The 22,894-nt window shown below is 36.3% G+C and overlaps 1 long non-coding RNA gene across 7 annotated transcripts in view; it reads right to left on the bottom strand.

The window, feature by feature from the left end:
• Window positions 1-22,851, bottom strand: part of LOC143672201 (uncharacterized) — a 101,432-nt gene extending 78,581 nt beyond the window's left edge. For 5 of the 7 annotated variants that reach the window (XR_013169666.1, XR_013169671.1, XR_013169672.1 and 2 more), the window contains exons 1-2: window positions 22,748-22,851; window positions 20,636-20,717 (exon numbers count right to left, since the gene is read on the bottom strand). This is a non-coding gene — a long non-coding RNA (uncharacterized LOC143672201). Of the gene's footprint in view, window positions 1-16,342; window positions 16,415-20,635; window positions 20,718-22,747 lie in introns of all 7 variants that reach the window. The other 2 variants (XR_013169667.1, XR_013169668.1) reach the window with 1 other exon arrangement.
• Window positions 22,852-22,894: the final 43 nt, after the last annotated feature.

Here is a 22,894-nt window from a genome sequence, read left to right as displayed (position 1 = left end):
CTACAAGCACTGTTGAAAATGAATTTCCAACTTAATTATAGACAAACTTACATAGAAAAGTCTAAAAAAATCTCTTGGCAACTATTAGATCCTCTTAATTTTCATTAAGAGACACAGTTTAATTTGTAATGACTCAGTTATCCTCGATTAAAAAATTATCTATAAACCTGAATTATTCACCATGGGCTATAAAACAATAAATGAACTTTTTTCCCCCTGAATGTGAATTCTCTAACTTTGAATTTTAGTTATCTGTAGTAAGTTCCCTCTTACAAGTACTGGTATTCTCAAAACTACTCACAAAAGCACCCAAATATTGAATTCATATCTTGTCAATCAATATCAGTAGTTCTAAGACTGTTGTTGCCAAAGTTCTGTCATTTACTTTTCATATTTGCACATATTCTTTCTTTGAATTAAAAAAAAAAGATGGCATCTGAGTATCTAATGCTATATGCTTCTGTTCAGCCAATCAGCCTGAAGATAGCAAGACACAGTAAGCAATATCATGCAGACAATAGTCAACATAACAATTAAAACATTTCTGTTTAAGTCAAATTAACCAAATCAAAGTAAGATTTATGTTTTTTCTTTCTCCCAAAGAAGCAACATCATGACGATACAATTATTGCTTCAGAATAGCAAGCGATCTGACATCAAATTCAAAAATTCTTGAAAGGTAAATTGAGTATATATGTCAGATTATTTGGTTTGGTAGAAAATCACCCATCATCACCTTTGTTATACAACTATTCATGGCTGAACATGGGAGTGTCAACAGATGACATCAGATAACTGGGCGGAAACATTCTGTAAATGTATGAAAAGTGGAATATGTCTCAGAGTACAGTTAAAATGTTCCTAGGCTGACATTATCATCCCTTTATAGAAGAAATAGCACAATTTGCCAGGTACAGTCATTAGTTAACATCAACAGCTTAGCACTTCTCAGTAGAAACATCCGCTTGAGAAGAAGGATTCTCTGTAAAGTAGTTTCCACGAAAGGGTTGTCAGGAGCTTGTGGGATAGATGATGCAGAATTCCATATCCAGCCTCTATTACATAATTTCCCCCCTTCATTCCAGTAACTTTGGCTTACGTCATACATCTATCATCTCTTGTCAAGGATGACTGCATCAACTCATTGATGGGTTTCCCAAACTGCTGTTTGGACTTATCCAAATAATATGCCTTAATGAAATTAGAAGAACTTTCTAAAAGTCAACTACAATAACATTGTTATAAAATACAGACTTTTTCCACTGTCCCATTGCCCAGAGTTTAGAGGTAACAATTTCATGCCAAGATGTACTGCCCACCATCTACTTTTCTTTCCCTATCTCAAATCTCTTCTGTTCAGACACAGGGTAAACTGGAAATATACCAAAGTATCACAGATCTTGTGTTTTAGAATCAATTCTAGGTAATGTTTACATCAACTGTTACAGCTTCTAATATCTTATAGGGGTGTTTTCTTCAACAGTTACAGCTTCTAATATCTTCTAGAGTATTTTAAAGCATCCCCCACATGCTTTAAACGTCTCTGGACATTTTGGGATCTTCTTGCCTGTTAATCACACAGATGAAAGCGGGGTACATTACTGGAAAGGATGTTTGGGAGCAAAACCCATTCCTACTACACAGATGGAGCAACAAAGACTGTTTTTCATCCATGGGATTCCTATCACTCAGTGGACCAGTAGTCCTTTTCATTGGGAAGAATTTGTACACAAAAACAAGACAATCAAGGAGTCAAATCCTGCAAAGTGAAGTTTGGAGTAGCACACCTATGAAAATCCATTTAAGCTTTGTAACAGCTGCAATGGAGGGTATCATGGCATGTCAGTCTTGGAGCGGTGCCTTCTAGCCATCCTGCCACAGAGAGTGTCATGGACTTGAGGGTCAGCAGCTGACCCCTAAAATCCATCTGATGTCACACTTCCCTTAGGTGGCACCAGATGATGCCTTCTTAGACTGCATTCTGTCCTTGGCAACTCTCTCCCTCTTTCTTCTTTACTCCCTGTTAGACTCAGCTCTTGTCCTAATGGCTCCCCCAGGCTTTCCTAATTCCTTTCACATATGCATTGATCCTAATAGAGATAACATTAGGACTTTCCTTTTTTGAAGCCACCAGGGATTGCATTTTACTCCCACACCAAAGAGAGATGCTGACATTCTCATCTCCAGGACTTCAAAATGTGACTTAATTTGCAAATAGGTTTGTTGCAGATGGGATTAACCAAGTCAAAATGAGGTTGTTTTCCAGTTGCATGACTGGTATCCTTAGGAGAAGAGGAAATTCAGACATAGACAAATTCCAGAAGGATATCAGGTAGCGACTGAGGCACAGAATGCCATGAATTTCTGGAAAAATGTGACTAGAGGCCAGGAGAGAAGCATAGGACAGATGGTTCCCTGCAGAACACATATCCTCCACAATTATGGAATTAAGCCACCCAGTTTGTGGTCATTTGTACAGGAGTGCTAAGAAACTCAGTCACAGGCTGTAAAGATAAATAAGGCTTATGATATGGACTGATAAATGATTGAGGTAATTTTATTTGTATTAGAGTTACAATCAAGAGCTATGATTCAGGGGACAAACACTTGGTTCAATTAAGCAGATGTCAGAAGACTGAGTGTAAAATAGAAAAAAGGAATTATATAGATAAATGTATCACTTAAGCTAAAAGAAGACTGAGCAGTAAAATAGAAAAAGGGAATTATATAGATAAATGTATCACTTAAAATAAAAGAAAAACACAAATATATGGGCTACTTCTAGTAATTATACAGTGGAGAAAAAGCAGAAAATGTAATTATCCTCAAAAAGTAATTTGGTCATTATCATCATCACTGAGCTTAAAGATCAAATATCAAAACCCTTACATAAAAATGAAAGTCCATCAGAGCCAACTAGTACGATTTGTGATCATTTACAATTATTTATAAGCAATTACTAGCTGTGGTGACATGTTTTGTTATAGGAATAAATCCTACAAAACGATCCAGGAATTTGGAATTTCTAGCCATTTAGGAACCAGCTTTTATCTAAAGAAAACTCAACATTTTAAAGAATAATAATTATAATTATTATTCTGTGTCTAATTTGTGCAGCTAAGAAGTGCCCAGTTTATGGGAAACTGGAATCCTGTTTGCTCCACCATCAACTCCAGAAATCATAAGCTTTGTAAAGACCTTAAGAATATTTCTCTGTTATGTTGAAAAAGAGGTTATGAGGAATAACTGTCACTTTTTACATTAACTAAGTAAAAGTATACATAACAACAGATTTAGATGCAAAAGAAGCATGGAGGAGAGAGAAGCCTTCACTTTGGATGTCTAGAAACAGTTCGTGAAGGTAACAACATTTTGAGTTGGTCTTGAAGTGTACAAAGAATCAAGAGAGTGCCAAGGGTAGAGGATAAAAAAGTATTTGAAAAGTCCCCTTGAGGGACTGAGGAGAAAGGAGGAAATATTCAACTTTCCCATTTGGAGAATTTGTGATATTCTTACAGGTAGTGGGAACAACCAATTTCATATGCTAAGCCTTCAATCTTGGGGTTCGCCCCTCTGAAACTTGCTCCTGCAAAGGAGAGGCAAACCCTACATAAAATGAGGCCTAAGAGTCACCCCCAGAGAATCCCTTCTGTGGCTCAGATGTGGCCTCTCTCTCTAAGCCAACTTTGCAAGTGAACTCACTGCCCTCCCCGCTACGTGGGACATGACTCCCAGGGGTGTAAATCTCCCTGGCAACCTGGGACAGAAATCCCAGGATGAGCTGGGGCTCAGCACCAAGGGATTGAGAAAGCGTTCTTGACCAAAAGGGGGAGAGAGAAATGAGCCAAAATAAAATGTCAGTGGCTAAGAGATCACAAACAGAGGCAAACATCTATCCTGGAGGTTATTCTCATGCATTGCATTGATATCCCCTTTTTAGTTGAAGGCATATTAGAGAGGCTAGAAGAAAGCACCTGAAACTGTTGACCTGGTTCCAGTAGCCTAGATTATTGAAGATAATGGTCTAACAATATAGGTTTTACAGTATGTCTATGTGATTCTGAAAACCTCATGGCTGATGCTCTTTTGAACCAGTGTATAGACAGATGGGTAAAAAACAAGGATAAGAAATAAATAAATAATAGAGGGGATAAAGGGTAAAAAAAAAAAATTGGGTAGATTGAAATACTAGTGGTCAGAGGCATTTCCTTTTCTGGAGTGATGCAAATGTTCTTAAAAATGACCCTCGTGATGCACACACAACTATGTGATGATATTACGAGCCGCTATGGGCTATATTTTTATGCAGATTTTTCAATAAAAATATTTTTTTTTAAAAAAGAGAATGCCAAGGGGATCATATGTTTAAAAGGAGTCCATTGAAAATAAACCAGTAAGTCCTCTTGGCAAGTGGCTTTATCAGCATGGCCACCTCTCAGATTCATAGACAAGAATGACAGAACATAAAGAAACAAATAAATATAAGATGTGCTAGACAACAGTGAAGTATATTTCTGTTCTTCCCAAGAAAAGAGATGCCTATTTGTACACAAAGGCTTATAGTAGATATGCTTTGTTCCTCAAGAGATAAGGAAGGTCAGAATTGGCCATCAGATAGTTCCAGGAAATGCCTGTACAATGAACATGCAAAAACAAAAAAATTCTATCTTTTCCCAGTTTTAAGCTATTTCCTTCATTTTTAGACATACTATTTTTTCTTTAATTGTATAGTTTTTTTTTTCTCCTGATGTATTGTTTCTGGACATTTCTCACTGCACCATGGTTGAAAGGTCGAGACAGAATCAAAGAACTTAATTCAGACTCTAAGTAGTATTTATTACAAGCTTAATTCCCCTGTGGTAGTTTTCCTCATATATCTTATTTTAAGATGTAATGAAAAAAAAGTAGATCATATAATCTGGAAGAGGGAAGGTTGCTATTGCCAATTATTTTTTTTTCTAGTTGATAATTTCAGTAATTTTCCATTATCTTTTTTTCGGGAGTTAATTACGTAAGTCAGAATGTCACCATACCTGATAAGGAGACAGGCTGGTTATCTTGAGCTATAATTTTAATGAATCTTTGTGAACTGAGGTATTAAACATTAAAAATGTTTTAAAACAGCAATAGATTATTAATAATGGCTTACTATATGCCACCCGTCCTTATGAATTATAAAAATATAACATTTCATTCTCACAATAACTCTATAAGAGAATGCTTATTTTATCTTTCTCCCACCTAAACAAGAAGGAGACACACAAATGATAACTAATTAATTCGAAAACTCAGCAGTCAGTAAATGGCCGAGCTTGTCTGCTATACTCAATATCTCAGCTCTAAAATGACTCAGACCTTCATATATGCATTATATTTCCATTTTTTCCTGCAACAAGCTTCATAGATTTTCAGGGTCTCCATTTCTCCATGAAGTATTAAAACTGAGGATGTCAGAGTTTCCTTCCTATTTCATAGTATTGCAACTTAATGCATGCTTTTAAAACAGATTTAAATAGGAGTTTCTGGAAATATAGAACATGTTTAAAGACATTGAAATAGTAAAAACATTATCATTCTTTTAAGATAAAAACAAAAAGTCAATACTCTAAGCCAAACGTGCAATAAATAAGATTACAACCTATATTCACTTAGCTTGAAATTTTAAAACAATTACTGTGAAAATAAAAAGACATCATTATAATGACAGCATAAATACAAAATATTTCTATCATATAAGTTTTTGTTTATTAAAAGCATCACAGGCATTAGTGCTAACTTGCATGGGATTTTAACTATCCCTGAATTACATCCAATTTTTGCATTTTGTGGTACAAATCCATGGGTTCTACCCTTTTCATTAGCTGAACAAACATTTGTATGCAATTCTTACCCTTTCCCCTATACAAGGATATCTATAATTCAGAAATAAATGGTCCTACTCAAATATCTGTGAGTAACACCGATACAATAATTATCAAACTGAGGTTGCGCTGAATGTACATATCCTTTCTATCTTAATTTCTTCCTCTCTTTTTATGTCCTTGCCATCCTATTTCCCATCTCTGTTTTCATGTTTACCACCCGTACACGTAATTTTTTTCCTTTGCCTTACACTAATATGTTTTGCACCATTTTTCCATTCTTGCCTTCTGAGTCTCCCTCTGATTGTAGTAAGAAAGGAAACACCGAAAGTATCAAGAATTAAATTTTTCTAAAAATCGTTACATGGTTCTGCTTCTGAATGCAGTTCCTATCATAACTTGGACAAAACTCTTCTTTTTTTCAGACAGATTTGAGACTTTGTATAATATCTAAACCAAGGATAGCACAAAAAATGTTGGCTAATTTTAGTATAGCGTAATAGGACAAACCACCCCTTAGTTTCTGCTCATTAAAGGTGCTGTGTGACCATCAGGAATATTTTATTTTGCACAGCCATTTCAATTGCAATGGGCTTTTGTGAAAAGTTTAGAAATTTAAGAACAGAGAAAGCAGGTAATGGAAAATAGAGAGGCTTGTACAATGGATTGTTATCTTCATATTTCTGCACAGCTTCACACTCACATGAATTCCTTCTCTCCAGCCCAGTCTACTGACATAATCTCTCTTCTAAAATGCACAATTCCAGGGCTCATGCCCATTCTTCCTGAATTTATCACCTATACTGCAATATTAAGCAGGATGTGGCTATTTAATGTTGCTGGGGAAGTTCATAAAAATGGCCAGAACGTGGCCAGGATGAATTAATGCCTTTTATCTTAAATAGTGTGAGAGATTGAACAATTTTCACAGACAAAAGTTGTGTTCTTAATCTTAATCCATACTCTTCTGTGTGTGAACGAATCATAAATAGGACTCTTTGAACATGTAATATCAATTAAGGTAGAGACACATTTGTGACTAGGAGATTCTAAAATCCTATTCAGGTGTGACTCAAATGAATGCAGACCCACTTTAATCTGCATTACTGAAGATCTGAAAAAGAGAAGTGAGAAATTGGGGGAATAAAAAAAGGTCACAGAAAGAAGCCATAACTCTGCAGAAACAAGTAACGCAGGCTCCAAGAGGGAGAGAGCATGTTTCAGGAAGCAGAGATACAAACCAAGAAAACACAAGGATTAGAGTAAGCCAGCACCCCAAATTTCATTATAGAATTTGGGGTGAATGCATGACCTTGACGCCATCTGGGTTTTTTACTTGTAGCCTCTGAAGCCAACCAACGCTTAACTGTTTATGCAAAACCATGATGTGGCATTTGTCACAGCAGCTCTAGCAAACTTATACAAATCACCTTTGTGTCCATGCTATTCCCTATTGTTGACACAGCCATGACTTTCCTCAAACAACTCCCCACTCACAGCGCAGGCAGGAAATGTCTCTCCATACTTTGCAACAAAATACTATCTGCCAGTTGTCACTAACAATTGTGTCCAGAACAAAATTAATAACAAAACACATCATTTGCCAAGTTCTTCAGCAATTTTTTGGGGGCTGCATAACACATTCCTCCAGAGGTAAAACACACACCATTTGATTGGAGTTTTAGTCCATTTATATTTTGAGCTGTTAATTATGTGGGTGGGTTTATGTCTGGCATTTGTCTAGCATTTTTTTCTAGTTGTTCTCTACTTGCACTATTGATTCTGTTCCTCTATGGAAATTTCTTAATTTCTTTATGGTTAATTCAATCATATGTTTCATTGTATTGGTTATGTAGCCATAGCTATGTTTATTCTTTCTGTACTTGCTCTAGAAAATTCCCAAGGTGTCGTTAATTTAATATAGCCTTTGCATCACGTTCTCAATGCCATTCTTTTTCACTTAAAATAAGCAACTTTACAATAAGTTTTGTACTTTGTGCTCTGCCATAAAGTTTATCCACTCAGATTTATGATTGCAAAATAAAGTCACATGTTTTAAGCTCAAAGTTGCCTTTTAAACAACGGTGAAGGTAAAAATTATTTTGCTATTATTCCTTGCAGACATTCCCAATTCCATAGTCCTTTTGATGCTAGGGTAATAAAGTGCCACACAGTGGGTAGCTTAAAATAACAGAAATGTATTTTCCTGTGGTTCAGGAGACCAGAAGTCTGATATGACATTATCAGCAGGGTCAGCTCCCTTGGAAACCTGTAGAGAAAGATGCTTCCTTGCCTCTTGCTGCTTCTGCCTTTGTCTGAAGCAAACTAAACCATCATGACCACTTGAAAGATTGATTTCCATTTAAAAAATCAATGTGGTTCATAAATGACCAAAAAAAAGAAAATGATTTCTAAGAATTGGGAGAAATGACAAAAGTGCACAATCATCTACGATTTCTTTAAAAATTGAGCCTACTATTGATGGCAGAACTTCTGTAATCTGATCAAGGATAGCTACAAAATATCTGGTATAAATTTTGTGATTAATGGTAAAATATTTTTTTAAAACCCTACAAAATGAAAGAGCCAATCTATTCATCATTGGTTGAGACAGCCCAATGAAATGGTGCAAGGAAACAGAAATGCACTCTGTATGTATTGGAAAAAGACCTAAAAGCTTCATGATTCACAGATGATGCGCTTTGTACATAGACAGTCCAAGGAAGTCTCCAGACAAACTCTTGGAATTGCTCAATGATTCCATGACCTTTTGAATGACCTTGGATTTCTATATTGCAGGGGAAGAATCAAAATAAAATTTCAAGATGATCCCATTTACAGTTATATCAAAATAAGTCAAGAGCTGAAACTATGCTTGATTCTGAAACAGGGTAGGCTTTGGTGTAATGGAGGAATACGCCCACATTTGGGGGGTTTAGAATAATTCAGATTTTAAAGATATATCAACAATGAATTTCTACCAAACAAAAGGGAAACTGGACAAAGAAAAGCAGGGAGGGTCAGTGTTTCCCTGAGGAAAGGTTCCTATATTTGTTGTGCTTCCGTACAGATGCTCAAATTTGGAGCCACCCCAAAATGAGGCATATGCTCAACCTGGGATGTGGTTGAGCTCAATTCCATCTTTGTCAAGCCAAGAAGCAGGCTGACCATCTCCTTATCATTGGTAGGAGGAGACTCTGGAGACGTGAGAAGTATGGCTTCCCCAAGGACACATCCAGTATGCCCAGTAAAAAAAATCCAGCAAGAGCTTCCAAGACCTCTACGCCCAACATGCAAAAAGGCCAGCCCCACGGAGAGGGATGCCACAGAAAGAAACCACAAGAAGATTTAGATGGGGCAACACAGATTCAGCAAGAAGCGATAAGGTGGGGAGCAGATTCTAAGTCTGAACTAAAGAGCAAATACTTGCCCTATAGGGAAAGCAATGACAACTTTTAGTTAGAGACCCCAAAATGTAAGCCCAGAAAAATCTGTCCCAAGTCCAAAGAATATTTTGTACAATGAAGCATGAGACAAATGTGAAGGTCCAAGGTACATTTAGAGGTCAAAGTAAAGGGCTTTAATCTTGAGATATGAGGCCTAAAAAGGAACATTGCCAATTTCACTTTAGAAAGAAAAGAAGCAATTAAATTTTTGCATATGTAGATAGAAGGTCTTAAGCAATTCATGGTCCTTGACAGGTTACTATGTAAACAGTAACTCTTCCCACTTGCAAAAGTTTCCTCTTGTTCATCTGTGAATTCTTCAAGAGCAGTATTTTTATCTCCATATCTGCAACCAGTACTTCTAACAGGCAAAATAACTCAATATCAGCAGACTGAATCATGTTCATAAAACCATCATTTCAGAGCTCTAGGGATTTGTTTATGAAAATGCTCTTCAAAATATTCCACAGAACACTAATCTCTCCAGATGGTATGTAAGAAGATGATTTCATGATCATATAATTTTTATACATACAACATTACATATATTCCCCTGGGAGAATTTGAAATGTCCTTTGGCATACCAAAAACCCAGGGAGGTCTTGTCATAACAAATGTATTAGCATTGATTGGCCCTCATTAAAAATATTTATCTGACCATAAAATACTCTTTATACATATCAAACACTTAGTTGCATTTTTTAGCTGAGTAGTAATTATACATGTTGTATACACATGTAAAGACACTAAAGGCTAGTATTTGATAGTTTCCATTAAAATAAAATTTTAAAAAACTTTTTACTAAAGGATATTATATGAAAATATCACATGTGATACGTATTGAGGGACAAATTCTTTATTAATTTCCCTGTAGTTGACTTATCTATAGTTCTTGAATCACTATCATTAATGTAGGTTGTGTGTGATATTTTTCTTGGCTCTGGATTGAAAACTATTGAGACAACTTTGTGGTTATTGGAAATCTACTGGGTAAACGAAACATCTTACATTGCAAACACAAACGTGACACTTGAAAGACAAGTTCTCCTGATAAGTGACGTAGGAAGGAGGGAATCTCGGCATCACTGAAGGATTCACAAAGTTTCCCTCCCCTGTTCAGCAGGCAGTCAGGTGCTTTCCTCAGACAGGAGTTTTATTAACATGGGGTCCTGGTCACATCTGCTAGAGCTGTTGGTATTCAGAAATATCACTGTTCAATTCTGTCATGGCATCATTTGGACTTTGGTGCTATATCCTTCAGAAACTACAAATTCTGAAAAACACCACCCAGTTCTGTTGTATCACTCTACTGAAGTTTTTTTGGGGAAAGCCTCTGCTGGGTATGTGCCACAGCAACTTCCTTTTAATTCTAAAACATCCAACCCAAAGGATTTCTCTTAAGGGGTTGTGGACTCACATTTACCTATTTAAACACCTGTCTTTGTCAGGTATGGAAATGTCAATTATGGGGCCATAAGTAAGAAAAGGAGAGTTGCTTCTAGCACATGCATCTGAGTACACCTTATAGGAAGTAGAATTAAAGATGGAATTGGGAACAAATGGCAGGGGAGCAGGTGCCACCTTCCTTTTGCTTCCTTAGGTCCTTGAAATCATGTCCAATCAGACTCCCCTTCCCTCAGATACCACCCAAGGGGACTGTCTCTGACTGACAATTGACATGAGCCCTAAATACGTTGGTGGACCCCTCTTATCCACTACATGTCGGGGAACAAAGCAGACTATGGGAAAAGGATTCACATGCTCTTATAGTAACATGCAATTCTCCTTGGAGGAATAATTATGATATGGAACAGTTTCCTTGCCAGTGTAATCCATTGGTTAAGTTTCTGCTTATGCAGCTCCTGATAAATTTCATTTGCTGCTCCTATTTGGCATATCTGCATATCTTGGGAGCACACGGAGACATGTCTGTCTGTGTGTATTATATGTGGAATATCCAACTGTTGAAATTTACAAATTTACATAGCTTAGATACACATATACTTATGTGATGTTATTTACAAATAATATTCATAATGATGTTCAATTATTTTGTTAATAGAGTACATTAGATATGAATTCATTTTATATATTATGTCCATCATAAATATATTACTTAGTACAGCGTACTTAAAATTTATCTTAATGTCACATATGTAATATGTAAAATAATGTATGTTAAAATAGGTGACAGGCTATAAATGTAATTTTGCATGATTTAATATAAGTACTTATATTTAAATATATAAATCAACATATGCATAACATTATATGTGCAGGATTTAAATAATTGCAGGTGGGTTATACATGTATTATTAATATATAATGCAATAATATAGAATTATCCTTATATATACTTAATATGTAACTATTCATGTATAATTTTGAACTACATATACTTAAATGCATGGGAATACACAAATATGCTTGTGCAGGTTAATTTGGTTCTTGTAATTTATAAATAAACCTTTATATATTTGATCTGTCAGTTATCATGAATATATATCCATTCATTTATAGCTGTGCAGTTACAGAAGATGTCGTTATAGAGAACCTATACCTATATGGAATATGATTTATGGCCCATCATAAATGCATGCTCTCCTTCATGGTATGTCTACTTTTATACGGCATATTGTACAATCTCCAGCAAATCCCCCAAGAGAGGCTGACAAGAGGGACCCACGATTCAGCTGTCACATTTAGAAATATGAATGGCAGTAGGCTACCGGTTCCTAGAACAATGCAGGGTGAGAAAATACATCTCGTAGTATAGAAAATACATCTCCTGGTGTAGAAAATACATCTGCACATGAGCCAAAAGTCTAAGAGCAAAGCAGGAGACAACCAGACAGAAAGAAAACCCAATAAAAAGGAAAGACGGGCATCTGCCTTCTTCTCACAGATTATATATGTATTATTCAGGTAATCTTACCAGGATCCCAGCAGGCATGTACTTTGATTATCCTGGGGAAACAAACAGTAGCCGGGGCAAGGGAAGTTTGGTTTGTCCTGCTTCATACAGCAAGGAAGGGAGAGGGAACAATTTGAAATGAGTCTGCCCAGCTTTCAAGTTTGTGTCCTTGCAGGCTTCCACGGGCCCTCCTGCCTCTTAAATAAAACACGGCACCTTTACATCACCTTATAAAGTAAATATATTTAGAACAGGTTTCCAGGCTCACAGGCAAGATTAGAAATGGCCTGTTCCACAGACCCTTCTCAGAAGAGGAAATACAAATGGCCAAAAGGCACATGAAGAGATGCTCAACGTCCCTGGCCATTAGAGAAATGCAAATCAAAACCACAATGAGATATCATCTCACACCCACCAGAATGGTCATTATCAACAAAACAGAAAATGACAAGTGCTGGAGAGAATGTGGAGAAAGAGGCACACTTATCCACTGTTGGTGGGAATGTCAAAGGGTGCAACCACTGTGGAAGGCAGTTTGGCGGTTCCTCAAAAAGCTGAATATAGAATTGCCATACGACCCAGCAATACCATTGCTAGGTATCTACTCAAAGGACTTAAGGGCAAAGACACAAACGGACATTTGCACACCAATGTTTATAGCAGCATTATTTACAATTGCAAAGAGATGGAAACAGCCAAAATGTCCATCAACAGACGAGTGGCTTAACAAACTGTGGTATATACATACGATGGAATATTATGCAGCTTTAAGACAGAATAAACTTATGAAGTATGTAATAACATGGATGGACCTAGAGAACATTATGCTGAGTGAGACTAGCCAAAAACTAAAGGACAAATACTGTATGGTCTCACTGATATGCACTGACATTAGTGAATAAACTTGGAATATTTTGTTTGTAACAGAGACCATCAGGAAATAGAAATAGGGTAAGATATTGGGTAATTGAAGCTGAAGGGATACAGACTGTGCAACAGGACTGGATACAAAAACTCAGAAATGGACAGCACAATACTACCTAACTATAATATAATCATGTTAAAAAACTGAATGAAGCTGCATGTGAGAATGATAGAAGGAGGAGGGCTGGGGACATAAATGAAATCAGAAATAAAGATAGATGTTAAAGATTGAGATGGTATAATCTAGGAATGCCTAGAGTGTATAATAATAGTGAAATGTACAAGGTACAATTTTAAAAATGTTTTTGCATGAGGAAGAACAAAGGAATGTCATTATTACAGGGTACTGAAAATAGATGGTAATTAATATTTTAAAATGTCACCTTCTGCGTGAGACTACAGCAAAAAATGTTTATTTGTTACAAAATTTATATTTTGACTAGTGCATTTACAATATAACTTATGTAGATAGTTTGATTGCACACCATAAGTACTTGGAATCTCAGGTAGGACATGAGATTTTGTTGGTTTGTCCAGAGTGATGCCCCAATGAATCCCAGAGTGATTTGATCAGTGAGTGGAAAAGCATTTGCAAGCCCTCTTCAGGGAATGGTGAGAGTGGGGAGAAATTCAACTTCTCCAAGTTGAATTCTTGATATTCTCACAAGTAGTGTGGACAACCAAAGCTATAGGCTGAGCCCCCAGTCTTGGGATTTGTTCATATGAAACTTAACCCCATAGGACATAGGTCAAGCCTACTTAAAATTTAGACCTAAGAGTCACCCCCAAGAGAGCCTCTTTTGTTGCTCAGATGTGGCCTCTCGAGCAGTCTCACCACCCTCCCCTTGTCTATGTGGGACACGACTCCCAGGGGTGTGGACCTTCCTGGCAACGTGGGACAGAGATCTTGGAATGAACAGAGACTCAGCATCAAGGGATTGAGAAAAACCCTTGAATGAGCTGAGACCCAGCATCAAGGGATTGAGAAAACCTTCTCGACCAAAAGGGAGAAGAGTGAAATGAGACAAAGTGTCAATGGCTGAGAGATTCCAAACAGAGTCGAGAGGTTATTCTGTAGGTTATTCTTATGCATTAAGTAGATTTCACCTTGTTATTCAAGATGTAATGGAGAGGCTGGAGGGAACTGCCTGAAAATGTAGAGCTGTGTTCCAGTAGCCATGTTTCTTGAGGATGATTGAATAATGATACAGCTGTCACAATGTGACTGTGTGACTGTGAAAACCTTGTGTCTGATGCTCCTTTTATCTACCTTGTCAACAAAGGAGTAGAACATATGGAATAAAAATAAATAATGGGGGGAACAAATGCTAAAATAAATTTAGTTTGAAATGCTAGTGATCAGTGAAAGTAAGGGGTAAGGGGTATGGTAGGTATAATCTTTTTTTTTTTCTTTCCTGTGTTCATTTTATTTCTTTTTCTATTGTCTTTTTATTTCTTTTTCTGAATTAATGCAAATTTTCTAAGAAATGATGAATATGAAACTAAGTGATGATATTGTGAATTACTGATTATGTATGTTGTTTTATTGTTTCTTTATTTTTTTAACTAATAAATAAATTAGAAAAAAAATGGTCTGTTCCAGCTGCATTCAAAGACCACATCAGCATAACTGACTATTGTCTGCTCAGACACTTTTTAGGGCTCTGCTGGTAATCAAGAACACAATCTTATATTTTTCCTTAAATTTAATATCGCCAACTCCATTGTATCTTACAGAACTTGCCACATTTATACCTGCAAATCTCTTATCCACCCTTCACAATTGCATCCAAATATTCTCTTCTTATTTCTTCTCTGCTGTTGATTGTAGTTTTGCCTATTTATTAGCCATGCATTATTATCTTTTCTACTTTCCATCCTAGGTATACATGTATATCTTACAGTTAAATACAGTGTGGTAGAGGCCCTAGCTTCATAAAGTATTGCTCAATGACACTAAATATCACAAAAAGGTTTACTTATTGTTTTTCTGCAAGGAAAACAAGAAGAACATTTTCAGTTCTTCGTTGGAACAGTACAGCTTTAACTTTTTCCATGTCACCAACTATCTTTGTTTGATTTGTAGCTTCATTACTTTCTCAAGCAGTCCTGCTCTGATTTCTCTTTTTCGAACTCATGTCCATCGCCTGAACATGATTCTATCCAATGCTCTGGTTTTCTGAAAATGGAGACCTTTATTAACATTTCACATCTGGTAATAAATGCAGATGTAATCCGTGTACACCCCATATCAAGGTTTAAGCCACTTCAAAAAAATGTGGAATTGTATTTTGGATTACAAGGGCCATGTTACTCTATGAATGTATTTTCCTGGCCAAGTCTATGATACCATGTCTACGTGGCACCTCCCATATCTCTAAGGAATTAGTTAAGTTTTCCCAGCCCAATCAAAATGAAACCAGGGACCGTAGGAAGAGAAGGTAGAATTCATGAGCCATCAGCAAAAACAAGCAACGCAACCCAATGGCCAGCACCATTTCTCTGACATGTTTGACGGTTTGTTTTTCAAACAGAGAAAGCAAAATTTTGACCTTCAACCAAATGAAAATGCTTGGCGTTTGGCCTTGTTTGAAAAATCTGTGCCTAGCTCAATGTCAAAGTATATATCCTTATGAAGACCTTCTAGAACCCTCATTTTTTCTCTGTTGCATTTAGAACTGTGATCTATACTTAGGGTTGCTTTTTCACGTTCAGCGTGAGGAAGGGCTTACATGTTCAACCTCCAACTGATCTACCACCAAGAACCACAAAAACCAACTTGTCTTCATGACACTTGCCATAAATCCCAGGTTTGCATATCTACATGTCTATGTCTGCACTGCCTCCACTTTCCGGACTTTCCGGGGATGTATCCTCTCTTCCTAAATCAATATCTCCCTGTCCTCTCTCCCGAGCATCATTTTGCCTTGCCAACTCTGATACGAGATCTTCAACTTAGCTCTTCTTGATTTGTGTGCATCTTTGTTCATTGACATCTTTACATGTTAAAATACGCTTTTAAATCAGTTCATCAAATGTAAAAGAAACCCCCTGAGAATTTTACTGTCATTGCATAAAGTACATAAGACAAAACGGTAATAGTTGACATCAGTTCGTGGCTATGTTAAATCCCTTTATTTATTAAGATCGTTAATTCCCGTCAGTGGTATTTTTTACTTTATTTATAGAGTACTTACTTTTCTTTCGGCAGATTTCCTTCATGCTGTTGAAAGTGGTATCATTTGGGGAGAGGTGAGATGAAGGATTTCCTACCAGCATGTACAAATAGAATTAGTTATGAATCCAGCAGTTTTCTCATATGCACTTACTTCCTCTATAGACCTTTTTTCTCCTATCTATAATTGTTGTCTGAACACGATGACAGATTTGTTTCTTTTTCAATGCTTCTTAACTTTTTTCTTGCTTTATTCCCTGCCTAAGACATCTAGTAAAATGATGGATAAAACAGAGAATAGCAGTCATCCTTGCTTTGTCCCTGATTTCAGGGAGAAGAATTTCTATAATTCACCATTAAGTATGAGGCTTGGTATAGATATTTTTACAGACACCCTTTATAAAATCAAGTAATTTTTCTTCTATTCTTTGGTGGGTAATATCTTTTTCACAAAACGGTATTGATATTTACCAGATGTTCTATTGGCAAAGACACGATTTCTCTCTAGTCCCTCTTACCAATAGTGAGGGGAATTAGGATAGTTGACATTAGTAAAACAAACTTACATTCCTAGAATATATCCAACTTTGTCATAACGGTTATGCTTTCTATACACAAATGGAACAGATTTCTGAGAGTATTTTTTTTTCCTTCTTATACAATTTTGGGTCAACCATCCCAACGAGATTTGTCTACAATCACACATCCTTGAGATGTTCTGGTCAGAACTTATCATCGGGTCAATTCTGATTGTAGAGAGAAGATGCAAGGGGCTCCCTCTTTTTCATGACTCCGAAAGATTTTGAAAACTAGCAGTCTGATGTCTTCAGAAATGCAGGGAAAAATCATCACCGACCTATTTCTGGAAGTCTATTAGTCTTTTCAAAATATGTTTTGATTTCCACAGAAATTTCTTCTTTGACCTGTGGTTTATTTGGAAGTATATTATCATACCTGTTGGCATGACTGTTATTACTCTCTAGTTTAATTCAAATTTGACAGGAAAACAAAGCAATCTCTGTTTGGCCTGGTCTTTAAAATCAGACTTTACGCCATGTACTTTTCTGGTAATATTAATGTTGCGAGATGTAGCTCTATAGCAATTATATGTCATAGAACTGCATTTCATACATTTTTGGCATTATTTTACTTTCAAAATTATGTGTATATGTTCATCTTATTTATGGTGTGTATGTTGAAAGCAAGATGAAATTGGGTTTTGTACAAGAAAGCTTGATGCATCAAATTATATAATGGCCAAAAACTGGACAATGATACACTTTTATCCATTACATTTAGAACAAAGTTGGGTTTTTTTATTCTGTGGAATATCAGTCACACAGAAATGAGAATTCAACAACTATTTCTATAGGCAAATATGCCATATGAGTCTCACAAATCATGCTAATGGCAGACAAAAAGAATATAGCATGTATTCCACATACACAAGTTTGAAAAGGCAGAAAATGATTTATGATGACTCAATTTACCTTTGCCATAATACTGGAAGGGCACATGAGCCCTTTTTCTCACAGCATCGTCAAAATGCCATATCTTCATCCGGAGTGTGTGGTCATGTTGAATATCTGCACATCTGCAATTTGCACAGTCTGTATAAATATACTTTGGGGAGTTTACTTTTGAGAAAGATGCCAAGAGATAAGCGATGAGAAGAGGAAGTAGAGACAATTTTTTTTAAAAAAAGCATAATATTTTTTAAAAGACAGAATAGTTGTATCCTTTAATTTCCACAGGTACTTTGGACAGTGCCAAATTCACCTGCTTGCATGAGGCATCAAGATGGCTTGGGTGAAATTAAATGTCAGTTCTGAGGCAGACATCCAGGAAAGCATATTATTTTGCCAGGGGCTGGTCATATCAGTCACACACAGGTAGAATGCTCTGTAAAATAGATGATCCGAAGAAGAAAGAGCAGTGTGGTAGAACTAAGAGTCATGTTTAATGCATATTCACACCAAAGTAGACTCTGTGTCATACTGCAGGTTTAAAGAATGTCCAGAGGCAATTGAAGCATGTGGTTTCAAAGTCACAGAGTTTTGACTAAAAAGTTGTATCATGAATTGGAAACAGATCTACGAATAATCCAGGAAATCATCAATCTAATGCTGGGAGCAACCATTAGCTGGGTTGCCTCATCAAAGTGTTAGCATTTCAGGGTGTCCATTTTTTTACCTGCAAAATGAAAGGATGTGTTTGATGACTACTAAGCTTCTTCCAAGTCTAAAGCTGTATGATGCTAAAAACAATGTAAAAGTAGCATTTCTGTTTCCTTGCTACTTAAACAGATACTATACGTTGGGTTGGTGTAAACAGCAGGAATTTATTGGCCAATGATTTTGAGGTTAAGGGGAAATCCAAAATCGAAGCATCAAAGGAGATGCTTTCTCTCCAAAAGCCATAGCATTATGGGGTTGGCTGCTGGTGAACCTTCTCGGCTTTTCTCTCACATGGAAATACACATGGCAGCCTCTTCTGCATTCTCTGGGTTTGATTGGCTGCTGGCGTCTTCCTGTGGCTCTCTCTCTATGTCTCAGTTTCATCCTACTCATAAAGGACTCCAGTGATAAGATTAAGACCCATCCTGAATTAGCTGAGCCATGCCTTATGTGAAGCAACATCATCAAAAGGTCCTACTTACAAAGGGTTGAGATTAAGAATATGCTCTTCCGGGGCCCATAGCTCTGAGTCACCACAAATGGTAACCTTATTTTTCAATCTTTTTCCCATAAAAGTAAAAGCACCCAGATTATAAGCAAACCATTACATTTTCTCAGTATCACTGTGTGTTGGATTTTTTTTCCTTCCTCTTAATCTTCTCTTAAGCTTGGATGATTTGGCATCAGAACTCAAAGGGTAGACTACGTAAAACTCATTTTTTTTCCTGAATGGAAAATTGTAAAACAGTGTTATCAGACCATCTCAGGATGATTTCTTTTAAAGTCATATACAGCTAAGTTTTAGGGACTAAAAACCCTTGACAAAGGTTGTCTCAGGGGTGGGATAGTACTCAGAACCACAGGATATGCTTTAATTTAGAAAAAGGAATGGGTGAAATGAACCAAAGAAAAGTTAGAAGAAAGTGATGAGGTGTAAACTGAAGCATAATACCAAACTCATGGCATGCAATTTGTGACAGGCTGAATTACAGCCCCTGAAGATATCCAGTCTCTAGACTAGATGGCTGTTGCCTCGTATGGACCAAGGGACTTTGGAGAAGAAACGAAGTGATGATCTTGAGATGGGGAGATTGTTCTGGGCTGGCCTTATATGTGATAAGAATCCTTTCATAAGAGGGAAGGTGAGGGAGATTTATCTAAGGAAGAGGAGAAGGTGAAGTGACGACAGAGCTAGAGCTTAGATGGACATAGCCACAAGCCAAGTATTACCTGGAGTCCCAGAACCTGTAAAAGTCAAGGAAGGATTGCAGGAATTAAGACCCTGCTGACATCTTGATTTTGGACACCTGGCCTAAAGATGTCCAAATGCTATTTTTTCATCTAATTGTTCTTATACATTCATTTTTAGGGGAAGACTAGGAGAAAAAACTTCGTTTTCTCAATCATGTATTACATAAACAAAATCTTTAGTTAGACCATAAAATTAAACACATCGGTAAAAATAAAAATGGGGATAATGAGTCCAACGAGCAGCTTTCTATCCTGATTCAACTATTTTTGTATCCTATTTGAAACACAAATAAAATGTTTACTTATAATATTTTGGACAAGATGTTTTTGTTGGAAATATGCTAAACCAAGAGAGTTATCTGGGGGGAAATCACCCTGGTATGAAACAAAGTATAAAATAGTGCATTTTTAGTCTGTGATGGGGAATTTGATTCCAAATTATTGCTTTGAATGGGAATGTTTGTGCTTTCATATAAAGCAGGGTGCTGGATGTAAATTTGAGGAAGAACTTTGAAAAGCATTCATGGTCATATTTTAGCAATAATTGCATGAGACCAGGGAGGAAACATAAATACCTCTTCAGGTAATTTCAGAAAAAAGAAAGGATGAATGAATGAACGGAAAAAAGGAATTCTGGGAGCCACGACCACTAAATCATGAAAACTTTCTTTTTCAATATAAATATTTCTTTATGTTGTGTAGTCAGCAGGTACCAAACTACGAATTCAACAATCATTTCTTAGAACTTGCCAGGTGGCTCAAATATTGTGTCCTGACTAGACAGTGGCTTCCTAAGTGGACATGCATGAAATATGTTTATAGTTAATGCAATACTCTTTTACAGGCGCTCATTAAAAAATTTTGCACAATCCATGGTGCATACTTACTGAGAAAAATCTTCATAAGGAAAAACATGCTTGGGTCAGTCCAAGGCAAAGCAAACTGAGCTTTAAGTAGTTCAAAAAGTCCCTTGCAAAAAAAAAAAAAAAAAAAAAGTAGAAATGTATAACCCTGTAATTAATGATCTGTAAATACACCAGCAACACTGTTTTCACAGGTTTATGATCTGGGAACATTAGGTGTTTAGACACTCATTTGTGGGAGACTCTTCTCAGCATGTCTCAGGATATTTTGCATTTTCTCCTTACACTTGGGAAGTGAGTAAATATTTTCTCTTACAAGGCTAAGTAATCCGTTCACAGGTCAAACCCATGGCCACATTGCCACTGTGCTCTAACAAACCAAAGACATTTAATTACGAGACATCCCATCTAAAAGCATTCCGCTGTCCATTAGCAGATGTTTCCTTTTCCTTTACACTGTTTTCTGCTCACTAAGGGCTTGTCCAGTTCAAGAGCAAATGGGAAGCTGTCCAAGTGAATTTGACCCCCTCCCACACGCAGCTGCTTCGGCTAAGTGTTATGGAAATGGACTCCGGAGAATCCAACGTCAAATTTAAATTTTAAAATGCTTCCAGGATTTGTCATCCTTACAGCAGTAATGCAGAAAGCAGAGTTCTTCAACGTCCAGTAGAAAAGACCCTGCAAGATGCTTTATGGAATTTATTATCTCCAGGGTGAACATTCTCTTTTGAAAGTCCTAGTTGGACAAAACCAACCGAGAAAGAAAGAAAAAGAGAAATCTACATAATGGGTACTTCAAATGTTAGCTTTCTGGCATTTTCCCCTTAGATTTGTAATTTTTAGCAATGCCTTAGTATTGGAGCCATTTAAAAATATATCTAGCAAACAAACAAAAACCCAAAAACAAACAAACAAACAAAAAATATATATATAGCTACCATATAAACATGGAAAGTATTTTTGTTTATTCAAATCTGCTTAAGAATATGCAGGTCAAAATTATACAGGATTGACTATATTGAATATATATAAGGAATATTATGTATTATTGCTTTATCTATTAATAATACATGCATAACTACATACCCACCTATAATTATTCATAGCATGCATATAGAGCTGTATGCATGTATTGATTTATACATTCAAAATAAGTATTTCTGGAAATAGAAAAGGGAATCACCATGTTAAAAACTACTATGTAGAAGTATGATATTATCTTCGACTCTCTCCTCTCTTTCTTTTTCCAGCCTGCCCCTGGCAAGTAATACATGAACGTTCTCGTACCAGTTCCAACTTTGTGAAAATTCAAAAATTTCTTTTTAATTTCGCAAAGTGGAGGTCACTGAGATTCAGCCAATGCCATCACCAACTCTCTAATAATTATCTATGCTGAAGTTTGAACTGAGTTCTTCTTGTTTCTAAATGTCGCAATTTCCAGTAAAACACTATATTTTGTAATGAATCTACCTTCTCAGAGTGAAAAATGAAATGCTACTGCAAAAGGTACTTTTGGATGATATTGTAGCATTTCCTGGTTACATGGCTGAGAAGATATTCTATTTTTCTGGTTTTAAGTAAAATACTTCACCATCCTTTCTTTAAATGGTGAGTATAGTGAACGAAATTACCAGAAAAAACAAAAGTATATATGTCTGTGCTTGCATTTCTATTCAAAGGGATAAAGCAAATGTTTATTATTAGACAATGAAAGGAAAGAATTATACTATATATATGTGTGTGTATGTATACATTATCCTATCACTTTTACGTACTCATGAAAACTAGAAGATTTACTATCTAAATACTATTTATTAATACTATTTACTAATACCGTTAGGAATAGGAGTATTCCTAAATACTATTCAAACATCCACCACACTCTTCTTTATTACTTTCCTGCCCAATCATTAAAAATAAAAAGCATGTAATAATAAAAATATCTACAGAAATCTGCTGATTTCAAAGAGAGTGGCATATCAGGTTTCCCCAACGTAAATATATAACAGCCCTTGCTGCTTGCCCATAATTAAAAATGACTTTTAAGTTTCTGAAACTCAAGAAAATTGAGAAGTTAAACAATGTCAATAGCTAGCTAAAATATATACTTTGACATCTAAACTAGTACAAACTTACTAGATTGGCTTTATGCTGGAAAACATCAAGTTTCAGGTTCACAAGACAGAGATAAAGAGAAATACTGGCTCAGGATAACTGGAGATAAGGCACAGCATTTTAGGGCACAGTTAACCTATGTCATAATGAGTTTCAGTGACCTGTGTT

This window comes from Tamandua tetradactyla, chromosome X, assembly GCF_023851605.1.
Source record: "Tamandua tetradactyla isolate mTamTet1 chromosome X, mTamTet1.pri, whole genome shotgun sequence".
Taxonomy (NCBI): Eukaryota; Metazoa; Chordata; class Mammalia; order Pilosa; family Myrmecophagidae; genus Tamandua; species Tamandua tetradactyla.
Note: the sequence above shows the minus strand (reverse complement) of the source record. Positions and strands in the feature narration are given on the sequence as shown.